This window comes from Lynx rufus, unplaced genomic scaffold (assembly GCF_022079265.1).
Source record: "Lynx rufus isolate CCGP_SWC_20201006 ecotype Redwood Valley unplaced genomic scaffold, mLynRuf1.p SCAF_4, whole genome shotgun sequence".
In the NCBI taxonomy this organism is placed as follows: domain Eukaryota; kingdom Metazoa; phylum Chordata; class Mammalia; order Carnivora; family Felidae; genus Lynx; species Lynx rufus.
Window position 1 is genome coordinate 88,493,402 of NW_025814856.1, and position 19,824 is coordinate 88,513,225.

General features: G+C 36.9%; 1 protein-coding gene across 1 annotated transcript in view; it reads right to left on the bottom strand.

Annotated features, from left to right (window-relative positions):
• Positions 1-19,824, bottom strand: part of SEMA3E (semaphorin 3E) — a 237,298-nt gene that overhangs the window by 197,825 nt on the left and 19,649 nt on the right. The window lies entirely within an intron of this gene.

Consider the following 19,824-nt stretch of genomic DNA (forward strand, 5'->3'; position numbering starts at 1 on the left):
TGTTAAAAGTTACGCGTATGTCTGGAGGTCCACAAACACGTTGTGTCCTGTCTTTACAATACACTCACTACTGTCACTGTGGCTGAGGTTTTTCCATAGAGTGAACAGGGCCAACACAGAGAACTTTGCCAGCTTACTCCAATTAAAGATTGTTTCTCTCTAGAGAGCAGGGAATATTTTTACCTTCTCCGTCAGAAGACACTCTTTTGTTTTGCTTCTCACATAACATTTTGTGTGTAAGAAGGTGAGGAGCTTCTGTGAGAACAATTTAAATTTGTTCAGCCAGCAGGAAGCTTACGTAATGCTTTGTTCCTTAATGAGGGCACCTGAATCTTCAAATAAAATTACCCATTTTTCCAGGTGCAGGTGATCAAATTAGGGATGGGAAATTCGCCAAACGTACATAAACAAAGGAACCATTTCCAAGATGCTGACTGAAACAAGTGGAAACGGATCAGACTAAGCAGTGATGGAATGTAAAGGACTAATAAGTGAACCTACTGGCTCTCACCAGATTGCTGAAATAATTATAGCACGGCTATAGAGAGGACGGGTGCAGACTTTCCCAGTTTTTCTAGAAGGGTGTAAATTGCACATATTCTTTCTATTGTTTCCATATTAGAATATTGACGTATTAGTACCAAATCAAGCATACAACTTTTACTTTGAAAAATTCATTATATCAGACAGTTTCTTTCCTTCCTAATAATCATTTCTCCTTCCTAAGAACTTGAGTTTTGTTCACCTACTTAAACAGCTCCAAGCAGCTCAACACCCCATCCTCAGCTCCAGGGCAGGCAGAGTAGGTGAAATCCCCCCGGCCAGTGACTGCTTTTAGAAACCAGGCCCACGACAAATGGTCTGAATGATTTCCTTTGCACCTGCCGTTGGATTAGTAATGAGCATCCAATCCAATTTATTCCAGTTAGGTCTTTGGAGGATGAAGTTTCCTGGGAACTTCTAGGAAAGCAGTCCCTTAGTTACTTTTTTAAGAAAGTCACTGCAATTGGCAGACCTCTTGCTCTGGACACCAGCTCTCAGCCTTGAACTGCTGCAGCTCTCTCGTTACCAGGGTAAGGATAAAGTGGCTTGTGAAGGAAAACTAAAGAGTATCTAAATTAAAAGCCAGAGTCCTGACTGAACATCTTGATCCAGCACCCTTTTATTCCATGATTTGTCCAGTTAAATAAGCAACTGGTTAAGACAATTAACTTGGTTTCTCTGTTACTTGCAACCAAAAGCTTTCAAATAGCAGTGTGCTTAAATAACAGTGTTTCACAATTCCAAGACATATAAAATGGTTGCTGTTTTCCTTATGAGTCTTAGATTTCCTTTTACTTGATTTTGAGACGATTGTGCATTCACAGAAGAGTTGTGAAAACAGCACAGAGTTTTTATTCATCACACTTTTCACTCGCTTTCCCTAATGTTAAAAACGGACTGTGGTACAATTATCAAAACTAAGAAATTAACATCGGTACAGTGCTATTAACTAAATTATAGACTTCCTTCAGATTTCACCAGTTTTCCCACTAATGCTGTTTTTTTTTGTCTCAGGATCCAATTCAGGATCCCAGATTGCAAGTACTTGTCACTTCCTCTTGGTCTCTCTCTTCTATTCTGTGGTATTTGTTCATTCATTTCTGGTCTTTGGTGACCCTGACACATTTAAAAATTACTAGTCAGTTGTTTTGCACGATGTCATTAGATTTGGGTTTGTCTGATGTTTTCCCCAAAAAAGATTGAAGTTATGTGTTACTAGGAAGGACACCACAGAGGCGTATCACATCTACACGCATCACACAGAGGGTCATGATCCAGTAAGTCTGGCGCTGTTTACCCTGATCCCTTGGTTAAGATGGTTGCTACGTTTCTCCACTGTGAAGTTATTATGTTTTTTTTTCTTTGTAATTAATGTACTTTAGGAAGGGATATTTTGTGACTATGCAAATATCCTGTTTCTCCTTAAACTTCTGTCCACTAATCTCAGCATCTATCATTGTGTCTTGTCCACAGCAGTTATCACTATTGTGTCCTAATGATTTTCTATTTCCTTCATTTCTTCTGCATTTTTAAATTAGAATCCTCTATAAGGGACAGTTGCCCCTTCTCCCATTTACTTACTTAACAAGTTATTTATGTTAGTATGGACTCGTAGATATGTCTGTTGTTCTTTTGGTTACAATACACTACGTCATAATTCATTTGTTATTCAAACTGTTCCAGCATTGACCATTGTGAGCTCTTTCAGGTTGGCTTCTGTGTCCTTTTAATATTCAACCGTTCTTTTCTTTTCCTTCTATCCTTCCTTCCTTCTCTCTCTCCTCTCCTCTCCTCTCCTCTTCCTTTTCTTTATAACTCACGCGTGATCCTGGTTCACCTTGTATTTCCCTGCTCTGCTCTAACCACTTCTCCAAGGAACCCTGGTTCCTTTTAATGGAGAATGCCGTGTGCTGGATATGCTCATTGCTGCCTGAGTGTCACCGGTTCCAGGTTCTCTCGGTGGATAAAGACAAGAGATATATGTGTGTATATTAACAGATGCATGTGCACTATTGTAGTTTAACTGTATAATAAATATATAATTAAATAAACATGGAAGAGTTTACTTCCATATCTATTTGTATATATATCTTAACAACCCATGAGAATAGTCTGTTAATCTTTCCTTTCCAGACTGCTACCTTCATCTGCTTTTCTACTCCCTGGGAAGAAGATGTTGTTCACCAGCTCTAGGTACCATTTCCCATTCTTATTTGCTGTTCTACCTGACATGGGATCTTGTGCCATGGGTGTCCCCATATCCTTCCCATGCCTTTCCTGTGCCCTCTGATCTCTTGATGGCATCTGGGGCATTTCTATATTTATAGGAACTTGTGTGAATCTTTTGGCTGCTCCCTAAAATTTTCCTAGGTACAGAGAAACAATATTAATAATATTAACTATTAATTGTTGGGGTCAAATAATCTAATTGAAAATGAGAACTTCTTAAGTCAGGGATTTAGAAAGCTCTCTTACCTGACAGTTCCATTAAAGGTCCTTTGATTTACATCAATTACTGCTTGCCCATTTAAACCTTAAAACGATGACCATGCTAGTCTCAATAAATCTGCAGAATGATGGTTACACCAACAGGCCAGGTGATTGCCTAACACTTCTAGAAAGAACACTGATACTCAGCCTATAGAACCATCAGTGCAATCACCTATGGATAGCACCTACATACTTTATACTCCTGGCAAGGCACAGACCTATAGAAGTATCTCTTCTGACACAAACACTGTGATTCACGAAGTCTAGGCAGACTAGACAAGCACCAGAAAAACAAACCAAAACACTTGAAATCATGATCTAGGCCTACCAAAACCTTGGTCATAGAAGTATCTGGTCACTGTAAGCCTCGGGCCTTATTAAAAAACAAAAAAACAAAAAAACAAAAACCCTTGATATTATTATTTTTTAATATGAAATTTAGTGTCAAATTGGTTTCCATACAACCCCCAGTGCTCATCCCAACAGGTGCCCTCCTCAATACCCATCACCCACCCTTCCCTCCCTCCCACCCCCCATCAACCCTTGATATTATTTCATGGTAGGTATTTTTGCTAACTGAAATGTGTCACTGCCCAAAAGAGTCTTTAGTGATTTTCATTGTCTTAGCACTCAGTTCTTTGTGTTTATCCATTTTACTATCTTGTCTGCTTGCTCTACACATGTTCCTGTACGGTAGCTTTCACTCATTAGCTATGGTTTCTGTGAGCTGTCCTACCTATTAGAAAGTGTCCTATGAACATGTTCATTACATCGTCATAATTTAGCAAGCTCTCTAATTCTCTTGCCCATTTCCAATCAGTAAGTGATGCTACATTTCACTGTACCATGTTCAACAATTTTGTCCAAACATAGCTTAAATGTATATAAGACAATAACACACATCTGTACTTTTTCTTGGTGATTATTGCGGTAAATAGTATGAATTCATGAAATATTCACTCTGTAGATAATATAGGGTCAAGTTGCTGCCAACTCAATTCTAATGCCCCACCTCTCTGGTGTTCTGATAGAATGAATAGACCATACTTTGATATAACAAAAGAACTTAATTATCCTAATGAAAAAAATATTTATGTGTGTGTGTATATGTACATGTACATATAGTTACAGAGGAATACAAGAGACAAGGAATTAGATACAATAAAGATTTTAAAAATGGTCAAGTACATTTTGGTATTGCATTCCTGTAAATTGAGAGGAAAATAAATTTTTGGAAGACATTGAAACCAACTTTGTACTGTTATTATACTCATATTAATGTATCACTTGTGGTTCCAAAAGGCTCTCACATATACTATATTATCTCACAAATATGGAGATTAATGGCAGTTGGCTCCAAAGAAACTGAGAACGCCAGAGCAGAGGTGAGTTAGACCCACCTGTGGCAGCAGGATGGATCACCCAGGTCCCAGGTGGTACAAGGACTGTGACAGAACTTAAATGCAGTAAGATCTTGGATCCAGCCATTTTTTTCAGTATCTTTCTGTGTACTTCAAGTTTTCACAATATCAAATGTAATTGTTTTAGAAAGCCTTTAAAAGACTATAAGAATGACACCCATGATAAATGAGGTCATTATATTCTATTGGTCAACTTTAGTAAATGAGTTAGTGAGGCAACACGCTGAAATAATTAAATAATATATATTGAATACTAGTGGCTTTTATAAATTGATCTTGGGTTTTATTTATCCATTCTTTGTTTGCCCTTATAGATAACCAAGTCAGTGTTTATATATAAAAATCAATGGTGAGTCGATGCTATTATACAGGCCAGAGTCTCCCTTTGGAAATACACTGCATTGATAATGCTTGCAGTTTGCTGTTGTGTGCATTTGCAGAGCTCAAGCTGGGAGAATTCCAATCTTCTCTTAAAGGGACCGAATCCTCATAATCAACAAGGGCTCCTAAGACTTAGCCATAATATAAATTACCTCCAGAAAACCTGTTGTGACACTCTTGGTGCTCCTGGAGCATCTCTACATGTCTTTATCAGCATTTATCCCATTACATGCTACACACTTAACTCCATATCTGTTTTCTCCTTGGAACAAAATCTATCTGGTATGCATTTTTATATCTCTAAGACTCCCTATGTCTAAAAGACTATATGTCTAAATATGTGGCACTTGGTATAATTAACTAAGCGAATAAGCAGTAAACATTAGGACATTTTTCTTTATAAACACAGACACTAGGACATTTTTTTGTAGGAAAAGCAGTTCTAAGTGAAATCGACTTAAATATTTGTATTTATCATTTATCACCCCTTAGAAAATTAATGTCAAATATAAAAGTTATAAGAACTCTAGTTTTTAAAAGGAAAAAATAAAATTAGATAAAGCTCTATGGTTTTGAAAGCCTTAGTGAAGCATTAAGGACACATTTTAATTAAATACAGAATGATGTCATTGTAAGCCACAAGTGTCTAATATTTTCCAGTTCTAGCCCTTTCGAAAATAGTAAATCTAGAGGAAACATTAAGTTACACATAACACAATGTCCCTTTCATTAAAAAGCTATGGGATTATTTTTTTTCCCTTCTAGAGGGTAAAGTATTTTGTGGTTAAGCAAAAGTACAAAACTTCCTATGTGAATATGAGACACAGGAGAGAAGCAATTTAATCATTTTAATCTAATGGGTGCCAAAATCGTTCATTTATACTGCGAGCTTACATTCAATAACCCACTTTTCCTCCAGAGCTGATTTATAGCTATTAAATACTTTCATAGTTGGTCCTTAATGACTGTAAAATTAAGTTGGCTTTTGTTAACATAAACATGAACAGTTTTACCCAAGATGAACACAATAGAAATAAGTATTATATATATATATGTGTGTATATATCTATCTATCTATATATATATACACATATATACCTAACAAGTATGTGTATGTATGTATGTATGTATGTGTATGTATATATATATATATATATATATATATATATATATATCACTCTGTATATCTACCTATCTATAAATCTATCTATCTATCTAGGTACTTACTACCTAATGGCTATATATTAGACCAATTCCCATATTCAGGAAACCATTCAATACCATTAAAAACCATTAGAACTGCAGAATGAGATAAGTAGAATAAACAAAAGTAGATGTCTATAGTGTCCCAGTCCTGTTGTACAGCCAGCATTGCATGAGGTCTTGCTACAGTGTTGGTGTATTTATGCATGGGGTGTGTGTGTGTGTGTGTGTGTGTACCTGTTTCTAAATAATAAATAATATAATTGTTCTTGAAAGACCTTTTTGGAATTTTAAATGTAGACCCCATGTATATGTAAATAATGGAAAGCTTTTTAAAATTTGGGCATTCTCCACACAATAAACACATTTTAAAATTAATGGATTTGTAAAAAAACTTAATTTTGAGGTAACAATCGTTTGTCCATCAATCATATTACATAATATATTAATTTAAAAGCTTCCAAAATACAGCTCCCAATCCACGTTCCCTGTCTCAATCTTCCATCAAACATTCCCTACAAACTAAACAGACTATTTCTTGTGGCTATACCATGTATATCTTCATCTGGGCCTTTGTTCATTAAAATCCTTCCCTTTGCTCCCATATCTGGGAAATGCCCTTCCTTCATTTTCATCTCTGTCAACATTAAAACTTTGCATCACATTCCACCCCATAAATGGATGGATTACATTAGAAATTAAGGATCTAGAAATTACCAAGACCAAGAAATATTCACTATTGCAAGCATGGAAGAATCTCAAGCAATATAAAGATGAAACAAATAAAAAGAGTACTTTTTACGCCAAACAGAGTCAGAAACTTAGAGAAATATAAAAACTAGAAATGCATGGAAAATGAGATTGTAAAAAGATTAAAGGATAGATTCCAATGGCAGCACTAAATAGGAATGGACTAGATTCTAGAAAGTTGTGGTAGGCTCTAGATAGTTGTGGTAGGTGGAATAATGGACTCCCCAAAGATGTTCACACCCTAATTCCTGGAACTTGTGAATATGGTACCTTACATGGCAAAAGAGGATACAGCAATGCAAAGAAGTTCAGGATTATGAGATGAAGAGATGATCCTGGATTATCTGGGTGGATCCAATGCAATCACAAGGGTCCTCCTAAGAAGGAGGTAGGAGGGTCAGAGTGAGAGAAAAAAAACAAGATGAGGCGAGCAGGGGTTGGGAGGGGGAAAGGAAGGGGCCCCTCCAAATTATAAAAGGTAAAGAAATGGATTCCTCCTAAGGTATCTAGAGGAAGAAGGCACCCTCCAACATATTTAAGTCATCTGCCCTCTTGAAATGTTAAGATAATAAATTTGTGTAGTTTAAAGAAACTATGTTTATAATCATTTATTATAGTATCAGTAGGAAACCGATACAAAAGTCAACACAATTCAATGAAAGCTATTTGGGCTTTAAATTCACAATCTGTTCTGAAATCCCATTTTGCCATTTATTTCCTATGTGAACCTGGGTAAACTACTTACCCTCTTTGATTTATCCTCACACTAGGGAATGCACACAAGATCCCTTTTTCTTCTCCTGTCTATATTCCAAGTAAACCTGACTCTCCAGCTAAAGGTTTTTGGATCAGTTTGGGATAGTTAGGAAAGCCTTTTTTTTTTTTTTTCCCCTGAGAATTTGGACTTGGTCTTGAGAGATAGTCGTTAATGTCAGCTGGTCTTCTGAAATTGTTGCATGACCACCTTTCTCTTGTCCTGTGTACCCATAGAGAAAATCAAGCTAGAGATATAGATCAAACCAAACGTAAAAAACTGAGATCTTCCTTCCTGCACTCTTAATATATTTTTAGATCTTGATTTTTCTTTCTTGAAGCCTGTTTACATACGGTGCTCTGGTTCATGAACTGTCCCTTATCTTCTAAAGAAATCTGCTCTGTTTGTTTAATCTCATACATGTTATTTTCTTTTACTAGAAAAAAAATCTGACATAAAATATACCTTGAAGTGGAGATGTAAGGACAAATGATAACGTAACTAATGTTTTAGCATAATTTTTGACACATACTAAGAGTTCAGAAGATGGTGACTATGCTTATTTCTATACTACCATTACTGCTGGCACCACTACGAGAAGGAAGGGGAGGTGGAAGAGGGCGAGAAGGAGAGAGAAGAGGGAGAAAGAAGGAGAATGTTTTTTTATGAACTCTCTACTATTGAGTAGAGAGGATTCCAATACGCTCCCAGTTACATTGGGGATGGGGTGGGTGGGAATTTTGTCTCTTTAATTCTGTTTCAGGGTAGGAGCAATGCAGGGTTTGTTTCCATCCCTACTTAATCATGAGGCGACACAACAAAGCCAATAACACCAATAAGGTAAAGTAGAGAATGTGAGAAAAACAACAATATTATGTGAAGTTTTGAGGTAGTCACACATCACGAGTCACTGTTACCATATTAACTACCACTGCCTTCATACAACCTTTCTTGATATTTTATCAAAAGATCCTTTTTCAGGATACCTGGGTGGCTCAGAGTCAGTTAAGTCTCCCACTGTTGGTTTGGGCTCAGGTCCTGATCTGTGGTTTTGTGGGCTTGTGCCCTTTGTTGGGCTCTGCGCTGGCAATGCAAAGCCTGCTTGGGATTCTCTCTCTTCCTCTCTCTCTGCACCTCCCTGACTTGTGCTATCCCTGTCTCTCTCAAAATAAATAAATCAAAATTTAAAAATGGTAAAAAATAAAATAAATAAAAATGTTTTTCACATAGGCAATGTTCAATTAATTCCGATAAGCATGTCCCTCTCCATGGCCCCTCCCCCTCCCAAAAATGATGTGCCCTCATGTTCCTTTCAGAGGTCAAAGGCACCTGACACCTAGGAGTATGCTTTTTTTTTCTAGATGAGTCCTTAAGTTTGACAGATTCTAATCTTATGACATAATTGAAAGGGTGCCAGGACTAATATCTTTTTGTGTGTGCATCCAGGAGCCAACTAAAGCATTTGAAGCAAAGAAAAATGCTTTTAACTCTATCAACTTTAACCCTCAAATGTAAAACTATTAAAATTGCTTGTCCCAACTTACCATACACTTTAAGCGCTCTTAAAAATTGGTTTCATTTTTCCTGCTCTGATTCCTCCCACCTTTTGTCTGTAATGTCCGTCTGCTGCTCTATTTTGCCCATGCTATTCATATTTGTTTAACACGGATGACTATTCCTGTTGTATTATAATTCCCTCAATAGCTGAAAGTACACTTGATCCTTTAGAGCACAAAACTTGTATATAGTAGGTCTTCAATAGATATTTGCTAAGTGAAATTGAAATGTAGCCCACCAAAATTGTGTAATTTTATATTGCTTTATGCGTAGGCCCAAGAAAAAGTAGTTATATAACACTTCTTCAATAAGCTTTTAACCGAATGCCGTATTTCTCCAAGAAATACTATTAACCCACTGCTCAAAGCCCTCTACTTCTGGGAATAATAAAAAATTTAGAAGTGGTAGGAATGTATACATCATTAGCTCCTACCCCCAAAACATCCCCAACATTCATGTGTTAATATGAGGGCTATTTCAGTTCTTGCTGACTGTGTTAAGGAGGTGAAACATAAAAGAGAAAAGGGAGTAAAAACATGAAATATTGTGGCTGATCCTCTCTTGCTTTAAGTGCGAACAGGGATATCTCTAAGTTACTACCGGAGAGAAGGAGTGGAGTTTTATACTCTTATGACTTACATTCTAACACTATTTCAGTAACTTAGAACTACTCAATATAGAAAAATGGAGTATCATTTCAGAATAAAACTAAATGTGGCTGAGGCATTTTATTAAGGAGATCAGAAGCTACTCTACCACTAACATTGGTTTAAAGGTAGTGGTTTAACAAATTAATTCTAATGCCAGCAGTGAGGTGGGTACAATTCTATTTAAAGTGTCAAGAAAAAGACCAAAAGCTTAAAGATTTTCTCACAAAGCAAACGTCTTCTCATCTTTTAAGCCACATTCTTCTTCTTCTTCTATTTTTTTTTTTTTCTGCCTGCTATAGACCTTTGCATTCTTTTAAAAAGATATGTATAAAATCCTATTCATTTAATCTTTGGAGCTGCCTATGCAACACAACAATACTTATAACAAGTATTTATATAAACACTTGCATACGCCTTTATTTAGATTTGGCCACTCCTTTTGCACATGAAAGTATTTTTTAAAGGCTGTAAGAAGGAAATTAAGGTGCTAAGAAACTGAATAGGAAGTTAAATACGCATAGAGTTTATCTCTTCTTTTAATGTTTATTTATTTATTTTTACGAGAGACAAAGTGTGAGCCGGGGAGGGGCAGAGAGAGAGGGAGACACAAAATCCGAAGCAGGCTCCCCAGGCTCCCAGCTGTCAGCACAGAGCCCGACATTGGGCTTGAACCCACAAACCATGAGATCATGACCTGAGCCAAAGTCGGACACTTAACCAACTGAGCCGCCCAGGTGCCTGGTGTGTAGAGTTTATCTTGCCAGATCATCCTCTGTCAGAAATGTCTTCAGATCAGAGAGTAGAGATTCATATCCCTAATTGAATGGTTCACCTAATGGGCCTGAGGATAACCACATTTCTGGAAAGCAAAACCTGTTCCAACAACTCATAAAGAGCTTCTTCGCTGGAATAAACTGTATTAGTGCATTTGCAAAGCAAACAGATTAAAAGAGGACAGAGGAATTTCATCCTTCCCCCCAAAAAAGTGAAGCGGAATTAGTTTAATAAGGAATAAGTGTATATAAAGGCAACTCCTCTCTTCGGATACTTTGTTCCATTTAAGTCTTATGTGTATACTCTGAATCAAGCTGTCTACAGTTTATGAAAAACTGCCTGGCTGTTAGGGCTTTTAGACCAAATTCGAGCAGAAGTGATACAATTTTTTGGATTTGGTTTTAAACCTAAGTGGTTTTCTCTTTAGATATGCATAGAAATCTGGGGCGCCTGGGTGGCGCAGTCGGTTAAGCGTCCGACTTCAGCCAGGTCACGATCTCGCGATCCCTGAGTTCGAGCCCCGCGTCGGGCTCTGGGCTGATGGCTCAGAGCCTGGAGCCTGTTTCCGATTCTGTGTCTCCCTCTCTCTCTGCCCCTCCCACGTTCATGCTCTGTCTCTCTCTGTCCCAAAAATAAATAAATGTTGAAAAAAAAATTTAGATATGCATAGAAATCTGTTATTATATGAACCCTTAAATTTGTAACGAGATACAATTTTGAAATGAAAAACATCTGAAACAAATAATAAAATTTTGACATCTGAAGTATTCTATCAAACATTTTGAGACCCAGAGTTCTAACTGCCCTTTGGAGAACAGGAATCATTACGTATCTGGTTGTCATTCAGCAGCCTCAGGTAACTATTCGTGATGCGAAAATTGAAAACTTGCAAAATTGCTGCCTTTTTGCATCTCAAGCTGAAGAATCTTTGAAAGGCTTGATTTACAGAACGAGGAGACAAAATGGTCAGTGGTTTTTCCTGTCAGTGTGATCTACAAAAGACCAGCAGGTTGATGATTTGGTAGCCTTAATTTATTAGCAGTTCATCCATTTGCTGGGCAATCTCGTGAGATTTTTTAAAAAATCAGGTTAGATATTACTGTTTTAAGCAAATACACACATTTTTTCTATTTGCATATTATATTGTGACCAATATTAGATTACAGAATAAGATCTAGTGAAGTGAAACTTCCAAGAAATATTTGAAGTTAAAGCTAAAAATAGTATAATTTCAGAATGTTTGTGTTGCATTTAGGCTACTTACTCAGGATATGATATAGACTCCCATTCCTAAAATGTTACATCCACAGGAATATTATGTCAAGCTGTACCAACAACTTTCTGATTAGTGCAACTAGAAATAGTTCAGAAAGACTAAACTTCTAAATGAGCACTCAAAAGTGTTATTCCAACCACTGAGATGATGCTGAGATTAGCTCCCACTGAGCTAATTTGCCTTTCCTTTTGAAACCACCAGGATGAAATGCCCTAAGGCAGTAGTCACATAACTTTAGAAAAGGACAGATTCCAACAGTCAGCTTTTGAATCCACTTGACAACAAATAACATGTTCAACTCTTTTTTTCAACTTAACTGACTTTTCTCTGAATGTATGAAAATCACTGGCTATTTTGCGATTGGGTTATCAGCCTGATTCTCAAGAAAAAAACTATAAATGTTGTCAATATCTTCTGTACACAAGAAGTACATTCTTTCCCCTTATAATTTCACTACTGTAGTATCTTGGAGAGAACTTGCCTTACATATATATTAACCTTAAGGGAAACAGGCTGCCATATTGATTAGTCAGACAATTACAGGGTTTCACCCTCAGTTTTATCTATCTTGAAAAAACTCCCGTTTTCAAATATTTTTAATATTTCATAAAAATATGAACTGGTTTGTGAGTTAAATTTTCATTTATTCTATTTTTAAAAAGCTACAGAATAAAAAATCAGAACGTCGTTAAGTGTGACTGATGCAGTGCTCCACTCCAGTTGGAGAATCAATAGGACCTTTCCTGAAGAAGTGATATTGGAGCTGAAATCCAAAGGATGAGTAAGGTTTGGGAGAGGGGAAGCAGGAGGACAAGGGAGTGAATGTGTAAAGTCACGTGTAGAGGCAGAGAGGCAAAGAGGGTGGGCTAGTCCTGGGAAAGGCTGGCGTACTGGGAAAAATGGTTGGAAGATGGGCACAGACCGCTTCATGAAAAGGAGCCTTAGAAACCATTTTCATTATTTATACCCTAAGAACAATTAGAAGCCATTGAGGAGTTTTAATTAGAGTGTGGTATCACCACATTGGAATTTTTAAAAGATTATTTTAGCTTTACCCAAGAGAATAAAAAGGAAAGAAGAATGGATATTCAGTGAACGCTTAAGGGATGACTGCATTTGTTCAGGTCCTGCTATTTGTTTTCAAGGTGCCTCATATTACTATATTATGTTTAATACAAACCAATGTAGCATTAAAAGGAATATTTAAAAAGAAGGAAATACTGATCTGTAATCTCATTACCCTTACAAAACTACTTTCATTTTACATGAGTTTCAAAAATTTTTATCCAGAGCATGCACATTTTCTCCCATTGTAATCATAGTACATACATAAGTTTGTGTTTTGCTTTTTTCATACTTTTTCATAAACACTCCCTCTGTTCTCTGAATATATTATATTCCATCAACATGGTAAGTCACAGTTGGTACAACCAGGCTTTCACTGTGAGTCTGAAAGCATTGTAATATGAAGCCCATGGAAACCATGGGTTTGTCTTATGGGAATCCATGAGCTATTTGACATACATATTTAAAATTTTTTTTTTAATTTTCATTTATTTTTGTGAGAGACAGAGAGACAGAGTATTGGCCGGGGAGGGACAGAGATAGAGGGAGACACAGAATTTGAAGCAGACTCCAGGCTCTGAGCTGTCAACACAGAATCTGATGCAGGGTGTGAACTCACGGACTGTGTGAAATCATGACCTGAGCCGAAGTCGATCAATTAACTGACTGTTCCCCTCCATGAGTTGTTTCAATTTCTATACAACATTCAGAATGCACATGCAAAGTTTTGTATTTTTCCAGAGAATCCACAGTATTCTTCAGGTTTCAAATGGCATGTAATCCAAAATGAGCACATTTAAGCTGTCATAGTTGGTAAAATCCCAACTCTCATTGTTTGAGAGAGCTAAGTGAAAGAAAAGCAGACTGTGGTAAATTTGTAGCATAAAGTTCATTCATTTTAAGGATTCAAAGGTTGACTATCAAGAATTAAAAGAAAAGTCATTTGACAAAGTACTAAGTATTGAGAAAGAGAGAGAAATATCTGGCAAATAACTATGTGTTGAGAAGGGTAATTTAAACACTATGCTCTACATCATTTATTGTTACACATACATTGTATCTCTCTTTAAAATTTTTTTGAATAATACTTTAACCACTGCTGTATATTTGATCACATAGCATAACCATGCAAGTTCAAAAAGGCTCCATCAATAATACAAAAAAAAAAATATATGTTGAGATCATGTTAGTCTCCTACTTAAATAATGTGCTATATTTTTTTTCTAATTTTCCAGTGTATTTTAAATATTGCAATAATAAAATTAAATACTGCACATTGATTATGGAGAGTACATTTTTAAAAATTCAAAGAGACTCCCCTTTAACTGGATAGAAAATATAACTATATGCTACAATGAACTATAGAAAGAAATCAAAATAGTTATAGAACATAGTAAAACTTGAGGGGCTCCTGGATGGCTCAGTTGGTTAAGCATCTGACTCTTCATTTCAGCTCACGTCATGATCTCACAGTTCCTGAGTTCAGGCCCTGTGTCAGGCTCTACTCTGATAGTGCATAGCCTGCTTGGGATCCTCTCTCTCCCTCTCTCTGCCTCTCCCCAGCACAGACCCACACCTGCACTCTCTCATAGATAGATAGCTAGATAGATAAATAAATAATCTAAGAAACTAGAAATTATCAAGAGAGAAATTCCAAGGTCTCCCACCCACTATCAGTTTTGTTGACCACCTGTGTCAGTCCTCCTATACTCGGTCGTCCCTCTGCATTTCTGTGGCAGCCCGGCCTCTGTTCTGCTTCAGTCAATCCTAGAGGACTTCAGTCCCACTTTTGCATCATCAATTGTCTCTTCTCGCCAGATCATTCCATCACCAGGCAATCATAGTGTGGATCATCCACTGATAACCATCATTCTCCTTGACCTCGGCCTCCATCCAGCGGTCCACATAATTTCTCTGCATTGCCGCAGTTGCCTCTCCTGCAACCTTCCCCATGGAAGTGGTTACTATACTGTTCCAGTTGTTCAGGACAAACCCCTTGGAATCATCCTTGGCTTCTCTGTACCCTTATAACCTGATACCATCTATCAGCAAATTATATAGCTCTACCTTTAATATTCATAATATCTTTCCTTTCTGCCTCCATCAACACCACGCTCACCCATGCTACCAAATTCTCTTACCTGAACTACCAAAATAGCCTCTGAATTGGTTTTTCTGTTTCAAACCTAAAATCTATCATTGCTTAACCAGCAGTTGGTGTGACCTCTTCAACGTGAAAGTCAGACCAAACCACTTTTAATTCATAACTCCCCAATGGTTTCTCATTCATACAGCCTAAATCCACTCTTTAGTATGGCAGACAAGGCCAACAGATCAGTTCTCCACGGTACCTCACTGATTTCATCTCTCACTATTTCTCTTGCTCCCTTCACTGTTAGAATGGACAGATGATGCTTCAGCTTCAATGCTTCTGTATTTGTCAATATCTCTGTCCATAATGTTTCCTTCCAGGTTCCCATATTCCTTTAGGTCTCTAATATCACCTGATCAGAGACACTCTCTCTGGCCACCCTCTGTAAAAAGGAACCCCTACTACATTCTATCCTTAACCTGTTTCATCTGCTTTATTTAGTTATATTCAGATTATTACTCACTGCTAACGGATACACACACACACACACACACACACACACACACACACACGCATTTTCCCCAGAGCTAAAGCACAGTGATGACACAATTCCTTTCTTCATGTGTTTTCTCATGTTTTCAGTAAATACTTATAATTTCAAGGTCTTACTATGACAGGCACTGTGATCTAAAGTTTAAATATAATATTCAAATGAATGCAGAAAGTAATCCTCAGCAGGAGATGGGTATATTTTACAAACGGAGAAGTGAATCTTAGCCAGCAAAATACCCAAGGTCATGCAGCCCAAATATGACTGTGTTTTCAACTGATGAGAAAAACTGTTTTCAGTTTTCAGTTTTCAACTGATGAGAAAAATAAGCAACCAAAGTAACTGCCCAGTCCCCAGTGCCTTCCTAATGCTGAGAGTATATTTTGATAATTGTATGTGTGCAGTGTAAGCCTACCTTGCCTAATTTTACCTCTGGACTCAGAGTGTTCCACTGTCACTAGGGATGAGGAAAAACACATAAATGTCTATTTCTGGGAAGAACAAGCCCTTTGGAATCCATGTTATTAGAGTTTATAGAGTAAAGCTTCAACAAGATAGGTCCAACTTACAACATAAGTATTATAAAAGTTAATATTCCATGTAGAAAAATACAATGAAGACTAATCTATGTACCATTGGGAAAGACAGTTTGATATCCTAAGCGGAAAGAGTCTTTCAAAACTATACCCATAACTCAGCCTGTTCTATCAGAAAAAACAGACAGACACTGGTTTGAACCCAGTTTTGTCACTTAACAGCTACATAGATTTACGTGGACAAGGCATTTAAATAATTGAGCCTCTTTTAGCTTATGCATGAAATATGAATAATAATATAAAAATAATTGAAAGATGGTGCATCTACATCATCAAGCACATAGTAGATACTTAAAAACAGTAACTTGGGGCACCTGGGTGGCTCAGGAGGTTGAGCGCCCAACTTTGACTGGGGTCATGATCTCAAGGCTCGTGAGTTCGAGCCCTGCGTCAGGCTCTGTGCTAACAGCTCAGATCCTGGAGCCTGTTTCAGATTCTGTGTCTCCCTCTCTCTCTGACCTTCCCCTGTTCATGCTCTGTCTCTCTCTGTCTCAAAAATAAACGTTAAAAAAATTTAAAAAAAAACAGTAACTTTTATTCACATTGGAAGAAACACCCTAACATCATAACTACCCTACAACCTGAAAGTAAAGGAAACTGCCTTTTAGTGTCTCAATAAATCCATTTAACCTATCCCGCCCCTCTCACCATCCTCCCATCAATAGGTAAATAACAAACAGAATTAAATCTAAGAGACACAGAAATAAAAAACATGGGAAGGAATTATCAATTCTCCTTTGTGAATCAGGCTGTATGACTGTTTAAAGTAAGCCTCACAATATCATGCTGTTTTTAACAGAGAGCTGTAAACCACAAAACAATATGAAATGACTACTGTTTTCAGAAAATACTCTGTCTTTACTCATTTCATCTAAAATTGAACTAACAAGGAGCTCTATTTATCATTTACATAGAAAAACAGGCTTACTCTGAGCACAAGAAGTCAGGCCTAAGAATATCTCATGTTAATATAATTAACAAAGCTGTTGAATTAAGATTATTGGGGTTTTTTCCTGCATTTGATATTCTTTTGTATTTTACAATCCACATTTCCATTTTTGTCATAATTTAAAAAATTTTTAAATACGAAGATGGTAAACTAATGTGAAAAATTAAGGATAAACTCAAGAATGGTATTCTCAAGGGTGGTACAAACAAAATTTAAAAGGCAGTTCTTTCCAAACAACATTTTTTTCACATATCTCTTAGTTCCCACTATAACTACACATTTCACCTTAATTTCTTACTCCTTCCCCCTAGAGAATAAGCAATGTAATTTTCTTCATAATCATTTACTGAAAAAAGTACACCCAAAATGACATCTAAAGATGAAATATCTTTTAAAGCATTTAACATAAAAAATAAAATTCACATATAAAAGCAGACAGAGAAGAATTCCAGAAATCTTGTTGAATCTCTCAGTGAAGAACCAAATATGTGGGGTAGGAGAATGGAAAGGATTACTTTCTTCACCTTTGCATCTTTCTTGTTATTACTAAGAGTTGCTCTGTTGGCACGGATAATCCCAAATGCTGTACCTGTCGCAAGTCACTGCATTCTATACTTTGCCTTGTAAAGATGGGAGGCTAAAGAGGGTCAGATACAATGACACAGGTAAGTCAAGCTCCTCACATTGCGCCAAAGTGCTAAAAATTTGGGAGATAAACAGCCACCAGATCTTACTTCCAATTCAGCACTGTGGACAGCCAGCCAGAAGCAGTTTTCCCGTTCAAATACAACAGCTGCTGTGTTTCTTCCTTGTAAGGAAAGAATTTCACCACATTTAGTGTCGAGAAAGTTGGCCTGGCACAATCAGTTATGCGGAGTGACACCTGAAGGTAATTTATGTGCGTGTGGAGAAAATAGTTTGCTTAGTCATGTCTAGGAGCAAAAATGTTTTCTTCACAAATAAATGTGTTGCCAATTGTCAGTCAAGAAAGGGCAGGCTGTTCCGCAATAAAAAAAAAACAAAAAACAAAAAAACAAAAAAACAAAAAAAAATGCTGGAAATCTCAAACTCAGTTTACACATCCAAGGCAAGTTTTCAAGTGGGACCCGGCTTAGCAAATAAGTCTGAGACCCAGGTAACAGAGGCCCCATCTTGGCAAGTGCATTTGTGACTGCTGAGGCAAGCAAAGGAAATGTGATAAATCACACTCTCGGTCTCACAGATTGCAGTTTCTGCACAGCACTGGCAATTGTCAATTCTGACCTCATTTAATTGGCCAGAGCGAGTCACAAAGCCATGCTAATTTCCAAGGGGAGGGAGGGATGGATGTGCAATTCTATCTTGTACCTAATGGAGAATTAAAAGATTAATAAACAGTTAAAATAGGACTTCACAACAACTTAAAGTCTTAAATAGCTTCCTACCTATTGTTCTTCAAGAATAGAACTAATTGAATATATGTAGGCATATATGTATTGAACCGATCAGTGAACAGAACAAAGCACTATATTCCCTGCAGAAGAGAAAAGCGAATAAGATACAGATCCTGCTGTGATGTATTTAGACACTACCATCACTGCCACTTTCACCCTAGCTAATAATAGCAGCTAATTTTAAGTGAGCACTTTCTCTGTGCCCAGCACTTTTGGAAGAGTTTCTGTGGCACCTGTCTACTTTTTATCTACTGAAATTACCATCACTGTTATCCTTAGTTTGAGATTTGATTCCTCTAAACTGTTCTAAAATGTTTGTACACTTTATGTTCTACATAGCATTCAATTTGCATGAGGTTGTTTTTATACACCCTACTTAACAGATAGTGTGGCACTGAGGGACCTGGAGACAGAATAAAATAACGATGATAAGAAAAATGTAGCAAAAATTTAAGAGCTTGGATTATGGCCCAGAGGTTAAAAAAAAAAAAAAAAAAAAAAGGGCTCAGATGGGTTGTACCACAGTGTAGGCAACCATGAATGAATGGAGGGGCTTCTAGAAGCTGGCAGGGTGAGAGTATTTGTATCTTTAAGAAAAGGCAATTTATAGGTTAAAACTACATAACACTTCTAAGGTCATAAGAAGACTAACACTAATAATACCATACTTTATACATCTCCATCATTGTTTTTACCACTAGAAGAGAGAGGTTTACACACATACACCCACACCTTCCCACTAGAAGGCAGATTATAGTAACTATAAAGCAATTTTACTGTTTTAAGTGAACCATACAACACTAGACAGAATGGTCTTAAATGGAAGACGCATGGGTGAGCTACCTTAGATATAATAAAGAATTTTTCAGTAAGCTATCTGAGCACTAAGCTTTGCTAAATACTAAGAGCTGTTGTGCAATCTCTCTCCTGAAAGCTTTGTTTATTAAATGGAATTTTTTCATCAGGAAAGGTTTTAAACAATCCTGCCTAGCTAGAGTAAAATGGCTTAGGTTGATTAAGAAAGGAAAAGAAAAACACGTCTTAAGTAAGTACTTGTGTTGTGGCAGGTTCCATCTATGCCCTTGAAGAGATTAGACCATGAGTGAATGAGATAACCTATCAGGGTCCCTTCCAAATCTGTTTTTGTGATTTCAATAATGACATTCAGTTGGGGGTAAATAGCTGCTGTGAATTACATGTGAGTCTATTGTCTTAATCTTTTGACAAGTGTAATATACAGACTGCAAATAAAGAAAATAGTATTTTGAACAATGGCATCATGATAAGCAAAAGAGAAATGTCTGGATTATTAGAAAGCATGATCTAGGTAGTTAGGGAAA